Source organism: Anomaloglossus baeobatrachus, chromosome 8, assembly GCF_048569485.1.
Source record: "Anomaloglossus baeobatrachus isolate aAnoBae1 chromosome 8, aAnoBae1.hap1, whole genome shotgun sequence".
Classification (NCBI taxonomy): Eukaryota; Metazoa; Chordata; class Amphibia; order Anura; family Aromobatidae; genus Anomaloglossus; species Anomaloglossus baeobatrachus.
In genome coordinates this window covers 127,840,930-127,858,217 of record NC_134360.1, presented here as the reverse complement: position 1 = coordinate 127,858,217, position 17,288 = coordinate 127,840,930, and the positions used below count along the sequence as shown (strand labels likewise).

Below are 17,288 nucleotides of genomic sequence, written 5' to 3'. Positions count from 1 at the left end.
GTCCGCGAAGGATATTCATGTTGATATGTCACAGACATTGGGGATCAATGCCCTTCATATTCCACAGTTAAGAACTGGGTTGCCAAATTTTAAACGGGCCACTTCAGCACCAATGATGAGGAGCGTTCTGGATGACCGAGAGTGGTTGTTGTTATGGAGATAGTCGATGCTGTGCACAACCTCATACTGGAGAATCGACGAATTATATCTAAAGCAATAGCAGACATCATGGGGATTTCCCATGAGCGTGTTTGTGTCATTATCCATGAACATTTGGACATGAGGAAGCTATCTGTAAAGTGGGTACCCAAATGTTTGACAACAGATCACAGAAGCTTGCGAGTGAAAACTTCCCAGTCCATTTGCCAGCGTTTCCAGACTGATAAGAACTTTCTGGATCAACTGGTCGCTATGGATGAGACCTGTATTTATTTGTATGACCCTGAAAACAAGGAGCAATCAAAAGAGTAGAAGCACAGTGGTTCTCCTCGCCCAAAAATCAGGCACTAAGGTGATGACATCTGTGTTCTGGGATAAGGAGGGCGTGCTGCTAGTGGACTGCCTTCAAAAGTGCTCCACCATCAATGCAAGGTATTACATTGAACTTTTGGAGCAATTGAAGGCAACTCTGAAGACCAAATGGTGCGGCAAGCTGTCCAAAGGAATCTTGTTCCTGCAAGACAATGCATCGGCTCACACTGTAGAAGCGACCACGGCAAAACTGGCAGAGCTGGGCTTCCAGCTAGTTGACCACGCACCTTATTCACCAGATCTAGCTCCCTCCAACTATCATCTGTTTACAGACCTGAAAAAACACCTCAAGGGTACCAAATTTCACATCATTTCTGATGCCGCCGGCTGCTACAGATGCCTGGTTTGAGGCACAACCAAAATCCTTCTTTTTGCTAGACTTACTGAACTTGGAATTCCGATGTAAGAAGTGTGTTAACATCAGTGGAGAGTATGTGGAATAAATGTAAAGTTTTATCATTCTATCTCGTTTCTTTCTTGGTAAAGCCAAATACTTATCAGCAGCCCCTCATATTGCACGCTAACAGCAGCAATGGTGGTTTGGCGCAATATTTAAATAAAGAAAAGGTGTCATGAAATACAAGACTTAGGAGGAGGACTATACACCGAGCACCTGACCCAAAAGGACCGTCCCCAATGCACATGTGACGCCCTGGCAAAACCAGGTAGTCACACAGAACAGGCACCCGCATAACACTGCTCCCACACAGCGTTAAACCAGCCGACAAAACCCTAGTCACCCCCTCATGGAAGGACAGACACACCAGTGGGCGGGACCAGGTGGAAAGAAAACACCCACCTAGGGGCTGGAGAGCCTGGAGCGGAAAAACAAATAGTTAAGTTTGGAGTTGGAGGAGGGAGGAGTTAAGTTTGGAGTTGGAGGAGTGAGGAGCTAAGTTTGAAGGTGAAGCTGATAGGTGCCAGGGTCGGAGCCCTTACAGATTGGCTAGGTGGCAGACAGTGGTCAGCGCCAGCAGGAGACGGGGAGACGACTGCCGGAGATCCGAGGTGGACCGGGGCAGGGTTGTAGCCCGCCGGTACCGACACCGTAGAACCGACCTGGAAACCGTGCAAAAAAGGGTGTACTTGGACCCTGAAGCCAGGACCGGCACCAACAGCCTAGCTAATTAACCAATTGAGGGCAGGATTTTACGTCCTGTCCCAACTTAAGTCCCGAAAAGTAGACAACCACCCACAGAGAGGGATAGGGCATCAGCCAGGGCCTGGTAGATCCCACGCGTCAGCGTCTGACGGGCACGGCTCCCAACCAAAGGACCGGGAGTGGACTCCTGTGTTACACACCGGGAAGTCCACCACAGAAAACACAAAGTGCAGAGGAAAGGGGCATTGACCACCGGCCCAGGTGTGGGACCAGATACACCCGTCTGTGGCAGCTGGCCACCATTACCTTGGTTTACCAAAGGACTTCTGTGATTTATTGAACTGTGAGTAACATTCCCGGTCTGACCGGGTGCGCCGGCCCCTGCCGTTATCATCCCCTGCACAGAGACATTGGGCCCTGGGGCATCCATCCCTGCTCACGGAGGGGTTAACATCCAGCTGCCAGCCCATCGCCCCCAGGAGTCCCACAGCAGCAGTGGTTGGTGCTACATCTCACCACACACCGTGGGTGGCATCACAGACAGTTTTCAATGACACCCGTACAAATACATCCCCTTTTTATTCGAAGTGTCCACGTGATCCCCGGGTCCGGTAGAGTCCCTCGAGACATACCGCAGATCTGGATCCGAGCAGCACAGCTGCTGGCGTGAGGGCGGCACACCTCGAAACTTGGCGTCACGAACAGGATACTTACCCATTCACTAACCTGGTGAAAGCGTGCCTTGTTCTTGACAGTCAGCGGTGTTCCGCTGCAAAATTTTGAGAAATCGCCATTATGCCACCATTTTTAGGCATGAAAAACGACAACCCAGCGTTTTCTTCCCTGAGAAAGGGTGCAAAGTTGAAGCCCCGCCCCCTGGGAACATGGCCGGAAGGAGGACCCTGAGGCTGAAAGCGAAACTAGCAAGCCACGTTTATAGACTGCGCCACCAGGCTGAGGAGCTCGGTCTGCCTCCGTCCGCCACGTCACCTCCCTCGCTGCCCGTACCTGTAGCTGGCGCCATGCTCGGTCCGCTGCCCCAAGCCATGGCAGCAATACCCATTCCATCTGTTTGCGAGGACCCGGCCTCGGAGTCCTCGGGCCATGGGCACACCACCGCTCCGGCACCCGTGCCAGCCCCGTGCCAGACCAAGACCCGGAAGAAATCCCCTCCGGCCTCGAGTCCGGCCGCACCCGATATGACATCACCCCCGGTCCCAAAAACGGCGGCGCACTTGATGACGGCGGCGCACTTGATGACGTCGGCCCCGGCAATCCGCCCGGCCACAACAAAGTCGACACCCAACCGGAAGTCGGCATCAGCAAAGACGCCGGCCGCTCCCCAGTACCCAGTCCCAGCTGAAGTGCAGCTAGGATGTACCTGCAGGGTGGCAGAGCAGGCCACGGATCAGCGGAGCCCGCCACTTCACGTGAGGCCGGTCGTAGCCGGTAGCGAGGGCGTCCGGCTGATCCAAGCCCCTGAGCAGGCGGAAGCGGAGCACGGAACCAGTGCCCCGTATTGGGAGTGGCTGCTGCAACAGCTGAGGACAGAGGTCGCGGTCCGGGAGAAGAGGAAGGTGGAAGTACTAGCCCGCACCTACCGGGAGAAAGAAAACCTCCGACAGGCAACTTTCCGAGTGCGGGGTCCGACGTACCAAGGACAGGTCCGGCATTTTAACCTCCAGAAGGGATGGGGCTTTATTTTCGAGCCGGGCCTGGAGGCCGAGATTTTTGTATCCCGGAGAGACGTGGCCCCTCATCTGCCTACAGGCCACCCGGATCAAGACCTGGAGCCCGGAGAGCTGGTCTCTTATACCCGACACTGTGGAGAAAGGGGGTGGTTCGCCCTCGATGTCAGGAGGTGGGCGGCCGCTGGTGAGTAGTTGTACCCCTACCCCTCTCCGCCATCTCCAAGCCCGGAAGATGAGGATTAAGGTAGCGGTTCCCGGCTACCCCAGTTAGACCCCGTTGACAGTTCACAGTTCTTCAGTTTTATATGGACCATGGCCGAGAACTGGCAGGCCAACCCAAAAACTTTTGGGTCTTGTAAATACCCCCATCCACCTTCTTGTTACACACCATGTGGTCTCTGGAGAGGCTGATTGGAGGAAGGACCTGCGGTGGAGTCGGCTTAGGCCCAGTCACTACTGAAACTGGTGACTACCCTCCAGGCCAGGGATCCCCGGACTTGGGGCCCTTGAGATAGACTGCCGGGTAAGGAACTTTTTACCAGGGCCATGTGGGCGTTACCAGGACCCGTTCCTGGACTTGGGCAAAGGGGTGTGCACCAGTGTTTAGCGGTGGCACCAGGGAACAGGTTGTTTTGGGTGAGGGCACAGCAAGAAGGTGGTCCCTTCTGTCCCGTTGAGTTATGCAACGTTCAAGATATGTGCCTTTCGTAAGGGAAGAAATTGTACACTGTTAGTATACTTGTTATTCTGTCTTTTTCTACTTTTTGCAGTTCCGGTTAAATAAATGGTGGTGGTCGGCCAGCCCGCAGACGGTCTGTATTAAACCAAGGGGGAATGTGACGCCCTGGCAAAACCAGGTAGTCCAACAGAACAGGCCCCCGCATAACACCGCTCCCACACAGGGTTAAACCAGCTGACAAAACCCTAGACACCCCCTCAGGGAAGGAAAGACACACCAGTGGGCAGGACCAGGCAGAAGGAAAACGCCCACCTAGGGGTCCGGAGCGTCCCGGGTCGAGAAAACAGTTAGTTAAGTTTGGAGTTGGAGGAGTGAGGAGTTAAGTTAGGAGGTGAAGCTGACAGGTACCAGGGTCGGAGCCTTGACACATTGGTTAGGTGGCAGACAGTGGTCAGTGCCAGCAGGAGACGGGGAGATGGCTGCCGGAGATCCGAAGTGGACCGGGGCAGGGTTGTAGCCCGCCAGTACCGACACCGTAGAACCGACCTGAAAACCGTGCACAAAAGGGGGTACTTGGACCCTGAAGCCAGGAGTGGCACCAACAGCCTAGCTAATTAACCAATTGAGGGCAGGATTTTAGGTCCGGAAAAGTAGACAACCACCCACAGAGAGGGATAGGGCATCCGCCAGGGCCCAGTACATCCCATGGGTCAGCGTGTGACGGGCACGGCTCCCAACCAAAGGACCAGGAGCGGACTCCTGCGTTACACACCGGGAAGTCCACCACAGAAAACAGAATGTGCAGAGGAAAGGGGCATTGACTATCGGCCCGGGTGTGGGACCAGATACACCCGTCTGCGGCAGCCGACCACCATCACCATGGTTTACCAAAGGACTTGTGTGATTTATTCAACTGTGAGTAACATTTCCGGTCTGACCGGGTGCGCCGGCCCCTGCCGTTATCATCCCCTGCACAGAGACATTGGGCCCCGGGGCATCCATCCCTACCCACAGAGGGGTTAACATCCAGCTGCCAGCCCATCGCCCCCGGGAGTCCCACAGCAGCAGTGGTTGGTGCTACATCTCACCACACACCGTGGGTGGCATCTCAGACAGTTTTCAATGACACCCGTACAAATACATCCCCTTTTTATTCGAAGTGTCCACGTGATCCCCAGGTCCGGTAGAGTCCCTCGAGACATACCGTAGATCTGGATCCGAGCAGCACGGCTGCTGGCGTGAGGGCGGCACACCTCGAAACTTGGCATCACGAACAGGATACTTACCCATTCACTTACCTGGTGAAAGCGTGCCTTGTTCTTGACAGTCAGCGGTGTTCCGCTGCAACATTTTGAGAAATCGCCATTATGCCGCCATTTTTAGGCACGAAAAACGACAAGCCAGCGTTTTCTTCCCTGAGAAAGGGCGCAAAGTTGAAGCCCCGCCCCCTGGGAACATGGCCGGAAGGAGGACCCTGAGGCTGAAAGCGAAACTAGCAAGCCACGTTTATAGACTGCGCCACCAGGCTGAGGAGCTCGGTCTGCCTTCGTCCGCCACGTCACCACCCTCGCTGCCCGTACCTGTAGCTGGCGCCACGCTCGGTCCGCTGCCCCAAGCCACGGCAGCAATACCCATTCCATCTGTTTGCGAGGACCCGGCCTCGGAGTCCTCGGGCCATGGGCACACCACCGCTCCGGCACCCGTGCCAGCCCCGTGCCAGACCAAGACCCGGAAGAAATCCCCTCCGGCCTCGAGTCCGGCCGCACCCGATATGACATCACCCCCGGTCCCAAAGACGGCGGCGCACTTGATGACGGCGGCGCACTTGATGACGTCGGCCCCGGCAATCCGCCCGGCCACAACAAAGTCGACACCCAACCGGAAGTCGGCATCAGCAAAGACGCCGGCCGCTACCCAGTACCCAGTCCCAGCTGAAGTGCAGCCAGGATGTACCTGCAGGGTGGCAGAGCAGGCCACGGATCAGCGGAGCCCGCCACTTCACGTGAGGCCGGTCGTAGCCGGTAGCGAGGGCGTCTGGCTGATCCAAGCCCCTGAGCAGGCGGAAGTGGAGCACGGAACCAGTGCCCCGTATTGGGAGTGGCTGCTGCAACAGCTGAGGACAGAGATCGCGGTCTGGGAGAAGAGGAAGGTGGAAGTACTAGCCCGCACCTACCGGGAGAAAGAAAACCTCCGACAGGCAACTTTCCGAGTGCGGGGTCCGACGTACCAAGGACAGGTCCGGCATTTTAACCTCCAGAAGGGATGGGGCTTTATTTTCGAGCCGGGCCTGGAGGCCGAGATTTTTGTATCCCGGAGAGACGTGGCCCCTCATCTGCCTACAGGCCACCCGGATCGAGACCTGGAGCCCGGAGAGCTGGTCTCTTATACCCGGCACTGTGGAGAAAGGGGGTGGTTCGCCCTCGATGTCAGGAGGTGGGCGGCCGCTGGTGAGTAGTTGTACCCCTACCCCTCTCCGCCATCTCCAAGCCCGGAAGATGAGGATTAAGGTAGCGGTTCCCGCTTACCCCAGTTAGACCCCGTTGACAGTTCACAGTTCTTCAGTTTTATATGGACCATGGCCGAGAACTGGCAGGCCAACCCAAAAACTTTTGGGTCTTGTAAATACCCCCATCCACCTTCTTGTTACACACCATGTGGTCTCTGGAGAGGCTGATTGGAGGAAGGACCTGCGGTGGAGTCGGCTTAGGCCCAGTCACTACTGAAACTGGTGACTACCCTCCAGGCCAGGGATCCCCGGACTTGGGGCCCTTGAGATAGACTGCCGGGTAAGGAACTTTTTACCCTGAAGCCAGGACCGGCACCAACAGCCTAGCTAATTAACCAATTGAGGGCAGGATTTTAGGTCCGGAAAAGTAGACAACCACCCACAGAGAGGGATAGGGCATCCGCCAGGGCCCAGTACATCCCATGGGTCAGCGTGTGACGGGCACGGCTCCCAACCAAAGGACCAGGAGTGGACTCCTGCGTTACACACCGGGAAGTCCACCACAGAAAACAGAATGTGCAGAGGAAAGGGGCATTGACTATCGGCCCGGGTGTGGGACCAGATACACCCGTCTGCGGCAGCCGACCACCATCACCATGGTTTACCAAAGGACTTGTGTGATTTATTCAACTGTGAGTAACATTTCTGGTTTGACCGGGTGCGCCGGCCCCTGCCGTTATCATCCCCTGCACAGAGGCATTGGGCCCCGGGGCATCCATCTTTACCCACAGAGGGGTTAACATCCAGCTGCCAGCCCATCGCCCCCGGGAGTCCCACAGCAGAAGCGGTGGTGCTACATCTCACCACACACCGTGGGTGGCGTCACAGACAGTTTTCAACGACACCCGTACAAATACGTCCCCTTTTTATTCGAAGTGTCCGCGTGACCCCCGGGTCCAGTAGAGTCCCTCGAGCCATACCGCAGATCCAGATCCGAGCAGCACGGCTGCTGGCGTGGGGGCGGCACACACATGTTAATCAAAGTGCAGTGCATTTCTGCAAGTATGATTAAAGATATATCAGCCACCAAGCATCTGATTTTTCAACAAAAGTTATGCTTTGATACAGCATCTCACTGCCAGTATGGTACTGCCTAAACTTCATAGCAAAATCCTGGAGGTTGTTTTCTTTAAATTACTAGATAAATTCTACCAAAACAAAAATGGATTCTGTTGTCTTACATTTCCCCCTTTTTGACCAATTATGGGTATATCAGAAGGTATATAGTAGCGCATGATGCGTGCCCGTGGGACTTTCCTACCTGTTTCACCTCAGTTCCCTACCTGAATGCACATAACTGTATCACAACACTAATGGATATTTTCTTCTCTTAAGTCCGTAATATACCACCAGGGGTTCTTTGATAGGATTTCCTTTTCACATGAACCTGATTACCTTCTGTATAACATAGAGTAGTACTTTTACACCTTCAGATACCAAACACTTAGACCATGCTAGGTACATACAGGTATGTTATCCCTGAGAGTCATCTACTTAAACCCTTGAACTATGTGGCTGGTTCAGGATAGAAAATGTTTCTCCCACCATGAGTTTTTGTTTGCATTGTGTTCCTGTAACTATCAATCCCTTATTTTGGCTATTTCCCATATATCAGTCCCTATCTGGAGATTTCCCATAAGGTTCTATGTGAAATAGTCCAGCACTATGGTGTGTTTAGACCCTTAAGGGTACTTTACATGCTACGACATCGCTAGAGATCTCATTAGCGATGTGAAATTCTAGAGCGCAAGTGCGATCTTTCGTGATCGCACATGCGTAAAATAACCTATGTGCGATTTCGAAAGATCGCACTTGCTATCTAGAATTTTACATCGCTAATGAGATCGCTAGCGATGTCGCAGCATGTAAAGTAGCCTTTACATTGTTGGTGCTGTGAATTTTTACGGCGGCTGTTGTGCATCCAAATGGGTTTCCCCTAAAGCTTCACCAAAGTTGCTGTGGTTAGGAGAAGCTGGACTGGACCATCTAATCTTGGCTGAAGACTTTTTCTCACTTTGCTTTTTAGGGACACCCAGTATTCCAGCTTGAGGCCTCTGTCACACCTCCGGTATATATTTGCCAATTTTTTCACGTACCGGAGGCACGTACACACGTGGACATATGAATTCATAATGGTTTGGACACACGTAAGTATTTTGGAACGGAACATATGTCCGTTCCGTACTTAGGTGTGTCCGTGTGTTCCTTATGTCGCGGGGGTGGGGTGCGCTGCTCGACCGCTCGCTCGCGGCTCGGGTCCGGCTGCTGCTTGCTGCTCGGTGGCTCGAGCGGTGGGCCGGATCCGGGGACTCGAGCGGCGCTCCTCGCCCGTGAGTGAAAAGGGGGATGGTTTTGGGGATTTATTGTCCGTGACTCCACCCACGGTTGTGGTGAGGTTGTGACACCACCGCTGCTCTGGACGGGGATCCCGCGAGCGATGACAGGGAGCAGCTTGGATGTTGTTTTTCCCCTCCGTGGGTAGGGGGGTTGGTTGTCCCGGGGCCTGGTGAGGGGAGGGATGGCAGGCGGGTTACGGGGCCTGGTGGGGTGCAGGGTCGCGGGGGCAGCGTGGTGCCGCACGGCACAGTGGTACTCACTCAGCCAATGATGAACACAAAGTCTCCGGTAAAACAAACGGCTGGATGGACGGGTCCCACAGGCGGCTGCGGTTGTTCTTCTCCCGGTAGGTTAGTGGTGACTTCCTTTCCCTGCACTTGTAGAATGTTTCTGGTTCTGATGGCTTCCCACAGGTAACCCGCTCCCCAGCTTGGATGGATGCTGAGGGAGCCCCTTTTGCCCGCAGGCTCTGGCCCTGGGAACTGTAGCCTTGGCGGTGACTATGCTTCCCTTCACGGTTTGAGCGGTTGCCTTCAATCGGGACTTGGTTGCTGGGAAACCCCGGAGGTTCCCTTCGCTAATGGATTTGACTGGTTTTACGGCGACTCCAAGCCTGGTCGGGGTCCGTAAGCCCTGCCGAATGGTGCTGGCTTCTCTTCGCTCCCCGGTTCGGTACCAGTGGGCCACCGCCCAACCCCGGCCCTACGGTTCCGCGTCGATAGGCCTCTCCTGCAGACGGTCACCATCGTCTGCCAACTTTGCTGTATGTGCCCGGGCCACGCACCCGGACACGGTCAGTCTGTTGCTCCTTTGCAACTTCACTCCTCTCACATCACTCTCCCTACTACACTGCACTTCCTTTTCCTGCCTCCAGGACTGTGTACTCCTCGGCGGGCGTGGCCAACCGCCTGGCTCCACCCCCTTGTGTGGACATCAGCCCCTGGAGGGAGGCAACAAGGATTTGGTTTTACTTCGGTGTGCCTAGCCGGGGTGTGGGGTGTGTTGTTGCAGTATTTGTGACGTCCTGGCTTGTCCAGGGCGCCACATTCCCCCTTAGTAAAATGCAGACCGTCCGCGGGCTGCCCGTCCATCACCGGTTTTATTTTTGTTTTTTGACTGCAAAAGATAGAAAATGGTAAAAACATGTAAAAACATAAGCATTTTTTTTCAATCTTCCCACAATGGGAGGTGCATTCTTAAACGTTATCAAACATTTTTAATGAACGGTACGGCTTCCGCTCTCCCCCCGCCCAAACAACTTGGCCCTGATGCTGCCCCTAAGAAGTGGGCAGCACCCCTTGACACCAGTCCAGAACCAAGTTGCCCGAGCGGGTACGGTCCCTTTCAGGGGGCCCGCGTCCATGGGGACCCCTGAACCCCCGGAGGTTCGCCACCGGTTACGGTAGTGGCGGGCCTGGGCCATCCCTTTCCTCCAGGCCCATCCTCCCAAATCAGCCTCTCCGGAGGCGGTAACGGTTTTAAGCCAACAAATATTTACATCCCACTAGTTTGTGGTTGCCCTGCCAGTTCTCGGGCTTGTCCGTAAGAAGTCCCTTACGCACGGTTGAAGGAGGTCCCTACGGGGACCAGTTGCTGGCAACGGCCGGTTTAATCAAAGTTCCAATCAGGTGACATCTTCTGTTGATTTACTTATCATTCAAACTTTCTTAACTCTACATGCTCAACACACAAAGCCCCCCCCCTTTAAAGAGTAGTTTCCCTGTACCTAAGTGGGGGTCTACCTAGGTTGGGACGGGTGGACCTTCGGGGCCCAGTGTCACTGGCAGGCAGTGGGGCAGGGGGAACAACTAGTTCCTCCTCCCTGCTATCATGTGGGGCAGGCGGAGGCGTAGGGGAGCTGTTTACAGGTGCATCCCTGGGCACTGGCTCATGGTCAATCACTTCCATCACTTCCTCATCCACGGGTTGTGGGAACAGGATCACTGGAAGAATCACCGCGCCGTTCTGCGTAGGCCAGTCTGCCGGGAAATCACCCATCATGGTATGGATTACCTCTTTTTCTTTCTCCGCCGATCTGGGAACTGGAGCTTCAGCCGCTACCCTCAATGCTGGTGGGCACCTCTTTAGATGGTCCCGGGAAACCGTGGCCAGAGTCCCCCCTTGGTCACGGCTGATCTGGTAGGCCTTCCCATTCTCCCATCCCGTGGGCTGTACTATGTACGGGGTTTTTTCCCATTGATCATCCAGCTTGTGGGTCCTTCTTTTACGCTTCAGCACTACATCCCCAGGCTGGAAGGGACCGGCTGGCGCCTTCTTATTAAAGCACTGCTCTTGTTGTTCCCGACTCCGGCACAAGTTCTTTTCAACATATTCCTGGACCTGGTGGTACTGGGTTCTCCGCCCATTGTGTCCCATTCAGCTGTCGAAGGGAGTGCTTCTGGGGCTTCCAAGCCCATTTCTAAATCCACTGGTAGCCGGCCGGGACGAGCCCTCATCAGGTAGGCTGGAGTGCATTTGTAGAGCTGGAAGGGATGTTGTTATACATATTGACCAGGTCAGGTAGCTTCTCCGGCCACATGTTCCGCTCTTACAGCGGTAGCGTCTTGAAGAGGCCCAGGACCAAGGGGTTCATCTTTTCACACATGCCATTGGTTTGGGCATGGTAAGGCGTGGTCCGGATTTTATTGCAGCCGTACAACTGGCAGAATTCCTGGAATACCTCTGCTTCAAAGGCCGGGCCCTGGTCGGTAAGCACCTTCTCGGGGTACCCATGCGGTCGACAGAAATAAGCCTGGAACGCCTTAGCGGCGGAATGGCCGGTTAGGTCCTTAACTGGGACTACCACCATGAACCTTGAGAATCGGTCTACAATGGTTAGAGCGTAGGTGTACCCACTTCGGCTGGGGGTGAGCTTTACATGGTCGAGGGCAACCAGCTCCAGCGGTTGATGCGTAATGATCGGGTGTAGGGGTGCCTTCTGGCTGGCCTCGTCCTTCCTTCTCAATGCGCAGGGGCCACATTCTCGGCACCAGGCCTCCGCAGATTCCCGCATTCCACTCCAATAAAACCGCTCTCTCAACAACATCTCCAGCTTCTTCCACCCGAAGTGCCCAGCCCCATCATGGTATGCTTGCAGGACGGTGGGCACGTTAGCCTGGGGAATCACCAACTGGCGAATCTTTTCGTGGGTCTTCGGATTAATCAGCTCACGATACAACTTCCCCTGGTGTAGGTACAGCCGGGTCCGTTCTCGCCATAGACGTTGGGCTTCGGCAGGGGCGGCAGGGTCTATCCCAGCAGAACCCTGTTCCACCAGGGTCTTGACCAGGCAGACAGCAGGTGCCTGGTCCTGAGCTTCCCACCACTCCTGACTGGGCAGCGGGTCCAGGTTCACCCGTTGTTGATGGACATGCACCTTCTCAGTTAACGGCCGGTGAAACGCAGGCAACTCGATCTCTTCGAGGTCGTCATCCTCTGGCTCCTCTTCCAACAGGTGGGGCATCCGGGAGAGTGCATCGGCATTAACGTTGGTACGGCCGGCTCGGTATTTGATGGTGAAATCGTAGTTGGCTAACCTGGCCACCCACCGCTGCTCCAACGCGCCCAGCTTGGCTGTATCTAGATGGGTCAATGGGTTATTGTCCGTGTAAGCGGTGAACTTGGCTGCTGCCAGGTAATGGCGGAACCGCTCGGTGATAGCCCACACCAGTGCTAAGAGCTCAAGCTTGAAAGAGCTGTAGTTCTCAGGGTTCCTCTCGGTCGGAGTTTTCGGCTAGCATAAGCAATCACCTTCTCCCTTCCATCTTGGACCTGGGATAGAACAGCCCCCAAGCCCACATTGCTGGCATCGGTGTAGAGGATGAATGGGCGGCTGTAGTCAGGGTACGCTAGGATTTCCTCTCCGGTCAGAGCCGCTCTCAGCTGGCGGAAGGATTCCTCATGCTTTTCTTCCCACACCAATGGGGCTCCTAGGGGTCTACCACCCTTGGTCTGTCCCACGAGGAGGTCTTGCATGGGGGCAGCCATCTTCGTGTACCCCTTAATGAAGCGACGGTAATATCCCACCAGGCCCAGGAACTGCCTCACTTCCCTCACCGTGGTCGGTCTCGGCCAGTCTTGGATGGCGGTGATCTTCTCGGGGTCGGGGGCGACACCTTCTGCACCAACCACATGTCCAAGGTACTGCACTCTGGGCTTCAGCAGATGACACTTTGAGGGCTTCAACTTCATCCCATACTTAGCAAGGGACGCGAACACCTCGGCTAGGTGCTCCAGATGGGCTTCATACGTCTGTGAGTACAAAATCACATCATCTAGGTACAGCAAGACGGTCTCGAAATTTAAGTGTCCCAGACAGCATTCCATCAGTCGTTGGAAGGTTCCGGGGGCATTGCACAGCCCGAACGGCATGCTGTTGAACTCGCACAGTCCCATAGGAGTGGCGAAGGCAGTCTTCTCTCGGTCTTCTGGTGCCACGGCCACCTGCCAGTACCCACTGGTGAGGTCAAGGGTAGAGAAGTAGTTAGCGGTTCTCAGTGCGGCCAGGGACTCTTCAATACGGGGCAGAGGGTAAGCATCCTTATGTGTTATCTGGTTAATCTTCCGGTAATCCACACACATCCGCATGGTGCCATCCTTCTTCTTAACCAGCACCAACAGGGCAGCCCAGGGACTACAGCTGTCCCTAATAACCCCCGCCTCCTTCATGTTCCTCAACATGTCTTTGGCGCATTGGTAGTGCGCAGGGGGAATAGGCCTGTACCTCTCTTTAATAGGGGGGTGTTCACCGGTGGGGATATGGTGTTGGACCCCTTTTATCTGCCCAATCTAGAGGATATTTGCTAAAAACTCGCTCATACTCCTGTACCACCTGGTATACCTCTTCTTTGTGATGTGTAGGGGTATCATCAGTGCGTACGTGTAGCTCTCGACACCACTCGTCTAACTCCCCCAGGGATGGGTGAGAACTGGCAGTAGGCGGTGAGATCGGGGGAACGGCCTTGTGGATGGTGTGGGGATCTAGAGTGAGCAACTTGGCAAGGGTAGCATACCGGGGAAGCCTAACCTCTTCCTCCCCACAGTTCAGCACCCTTACGGGCACTCTCCCTTTCTTGACATCTACCACCCCTCGGGCGGCCATTACTGTGGGCCAGTGTTCGGAGGGCATGGGCTCTATCATGGCGGGGTAGTCTCGCCCTTGGGGCCCTACCGCTGCCCTACACCAAATCATCATCTCACTCCTGGGAGGCACAATCAAAGGGGCCGCATCCATCACTCTCACACCCCCAATCTCTCCTCCTGTCGAGTTCACATGCTGGCGATACATCAGGGCCCGGATCTCACGCTGCACAGCTCTCTGTCGGCTCCCCGCCGCTGTGGCGGCCAGCTGCTGCAGTAGGGTCAGCACCTCACTCATACAGAGTGCGCCATCACATTAGTCCCTAGGACTACTTTCGGGTTATGATCGCTGGGTTCATTCATTATCACAATCAATTCCTGGTGTTGCAGTTCAGCTCATTCCACAGTCATGGCCACTTGTTTGTACCCCACTTGGGTCAATTGGAGTCCATCAGCGGCAATCAGTGTCATGCTGCCATCTGGGGGGGCTAGTTCGTCCTTTCCCCAATACCGCTGATACAGTGTGTATGGTATTGTGGTTACCTGAGATCCAGTGTCCAGGAGAGCCATCAGCGGGATGCCGTCCACTGCCAGGGGGATGATAGGCCGGGCTCCGATGTACCGGTCCCGCCAGTCGGGGGGCCACTGGGTTCTACTCCTGAGGATTGGCCCGTGGCCCCAGGGGTTGATCGTTTAACGGACACCGTCGGGAGTAGTGGCCGGGCTTGCTACACCTGTAACAAATTGGAGGTCCATACCGTGAGTCATTGGCCCTCCTCCGCTGCATCCAGGGGACGTCCTTGGGGCTGTCAGCGAGCTGCATCTTCCCCGGGGGCTGGGACCTGGTCGGAGGCTGGAGTGCGGCGAGGATCTTGGCGAGGTCCCCATCCATGCGGTGGACGTGGGCAGCCAGTTCCTCCATCATTCCGCTTGGGGCTGCAGGTACCGGAGGTAAAGAGAAACCAAGGAAAAAATTGTGAAAACATACCCTGCTGTAACTAAATAAAAGCATAGTGCATATAAACATAGGGTACTTAGTAAACACTGTTTTTGATCAAAAAAAGCATAAAGCTATCCCACCAAACGTCAAGGTGTACCCAGTTGGGATAGTACCTACACTCTCTAATATTAAAACCTTACCATGGGTCTAAAATAGGCCTCAATGTGGCTAAGGGCTGAGAGCGACTGGGTCCCAACAGGACACACACAGTCAGGGGGATTCACAGAATGAAATGTCCAGCTCGCTGAGAAGGGGGCCACTCCCTGTTTGTACTGAATACAAAAAACCTACATAAAAACAAAAAAGTGAGCCGGAGTATGAGTTGGTATACATGGAACTTGTGAGACCATGTTCACACTGGCCATGAGACAAAGAGAAACCAAGGAAAAAATTGTGAAAACATACCCTGCTGTAACTAAATAAAAGCATAGTGCATATAAACATAGGGTACTTAGTAAACACTGTTTTTGATCAAAAAAAGCATAAAGCTATCCCACCAAACGTCAAGGTGTACCCAGTTGGGATAGTACCTACACTCTCTAATATTAAAACCTTACCATGGGTCTAAAATAGGCCTCAATGTGGCTAAGGGCTGAGAGCGACCGGGTCCCAACAGGACACACACAGTCAGGGGGATTCACAGAATGAAATGTCCAGCTCGCTGAGAAGGGGGCCACTCCCTGTTTGTACTGAATACAAAAAACCTACATAAAAACAAAAAAGTGAGCCGGAGTATGAGTTGGTATACATGGAACTTGTGAGGCCATGTTCACACTGGCCATGAGACAAAGAGAAACCAAGGAAAAAATTGTGAAAACATACCCTGCTGTAACTAAATAAAAGCATAGTGCATATAAACATAGGGTACTTAGTAAACACTGTTTTTGATCAAAAAAAGCATAAAGCTATCCCACCAAACGTCAAGGTGTACCCAGTTGGGATAGTACCTACACTCTCTAATATTAAAACCTTACCATGGACCCATGGTAAGGTTTTAATATTAGAGAGTGTAGGTACTATCCCAACTGGGTACACCTTGACGTTTGGTTGGATAGCTTTATGCTTTTTTTGATCAAAAACAGTGTTTACTAAGTACCCTATGTTTATATGCCCTATGCTTTTATTTAGTTACAGCAGGGTATGTTTTCACAATTTTTTCCTTGGTTTCTCTTTGTCTCATGGCAGTGTGAACATGGTCTCACAAGTTCCATGTATACCATCTCATACTCTGGCTCACTTTTTTGTTTAAAGGAGGTTTTTTGTATTCAGTACAAACAGGGAGTGGCCCCCTTCTCAGCGAGCTGGACATTTCATTCTGTGAATCCCCCTGACTGTGTGTGTCCTGTTGGGACCTGGTCGCTCTCAGCCCTTAGCCACATTGAGGCCTATTTTAGACCCATGGTAAGGTTTTAATATTAGAGAGTGTAGGTACTATCCCAACTGGGTACACCTTGACGTTTGGTGGGCTAGCTTTATGCTTTTTTTGATCAAAAACAGTGTTTACTAAGTACCCTATGTTTATATGCACTATGCTTTTATTTAGTTACAGCAGGGTATGTTTTCACAATTTTTTCCTTGGTTTCTCTTTGTCTCATGGCCAGTGTGAACATGGTCTCACAAGTTCCATGTATACCATCTCATACTCCGGCTCACTTTTTTGTTTTTATGTAGGTACCGGAGGTGTTGGGAGGGCAGAGGCCACCACGACAGGAGCCGTCTCAGCTGGCCATGGGGCCGCCTCAGGGATTTCTGATGCTGGGGGCTGCAGAGCTTTAATGGCCCGTTCCTTTAACACAACAAAACCCCCATCAGGGTGTTCCAGGGCCCACAGCCGGAGTTGTTTAGGTCCGAGGACCTCATCCCCTGTACAAACTGCTCCACTAGCATTTTGTTGCTGTCCGCCTCGTTGAGGGTGTCTACCCGCTTCAGTGTGCGGAGGGCGGTTTGCAGACACAAGGCATAGTCCCGAATGCTATCCGCGGGCCGTTGCCGGCATTGATAAAACCGCATCCGCAGCTTGCCTTCGGTGCGGGTCTCGAAGGCAGTCTGTAGCTTCTCAAAGATGGTGGCTACAGAGGACCGGTCCCCCTCGGCCCAGGTCTCTGCCTCCTACTCAGCCGCGCCAGTTAGCTGCCCCAGCACTGCCGCTGCACGTTGCTTATCAGTTAGGGGGTACAGTTCTAGTAGCGGGCTAAGCTTCTTCCGGAAGACCTGCAACGCAAAAGGTTTCCCATTGTACTGCGGCAGCCAGGTAGCTCTGAGCACATAGGGCAAGGAGAACGGCATCACCTGAGCGAAAGCTGGGGCCACGGCGCCTCCCGCCAGTGCGGCCGGGACCTGGGCGGGCCCATTCACATCCACGG

The 17,288-nt window shown here is 54.0% G+C and overlaps 1 protein-coding gene across 1 annotated transcript in view; it reads left to right on the top strand.

The window, feature by feature from the left end:
* Positions 1-17,288, top strand: part of LOC142250045 (L-selectin-like) — a 286,541-nt gene that overhangs the window by 60,023 nt on the left and 209,230 nt on the right. The window lies entirely within an intron of this gene.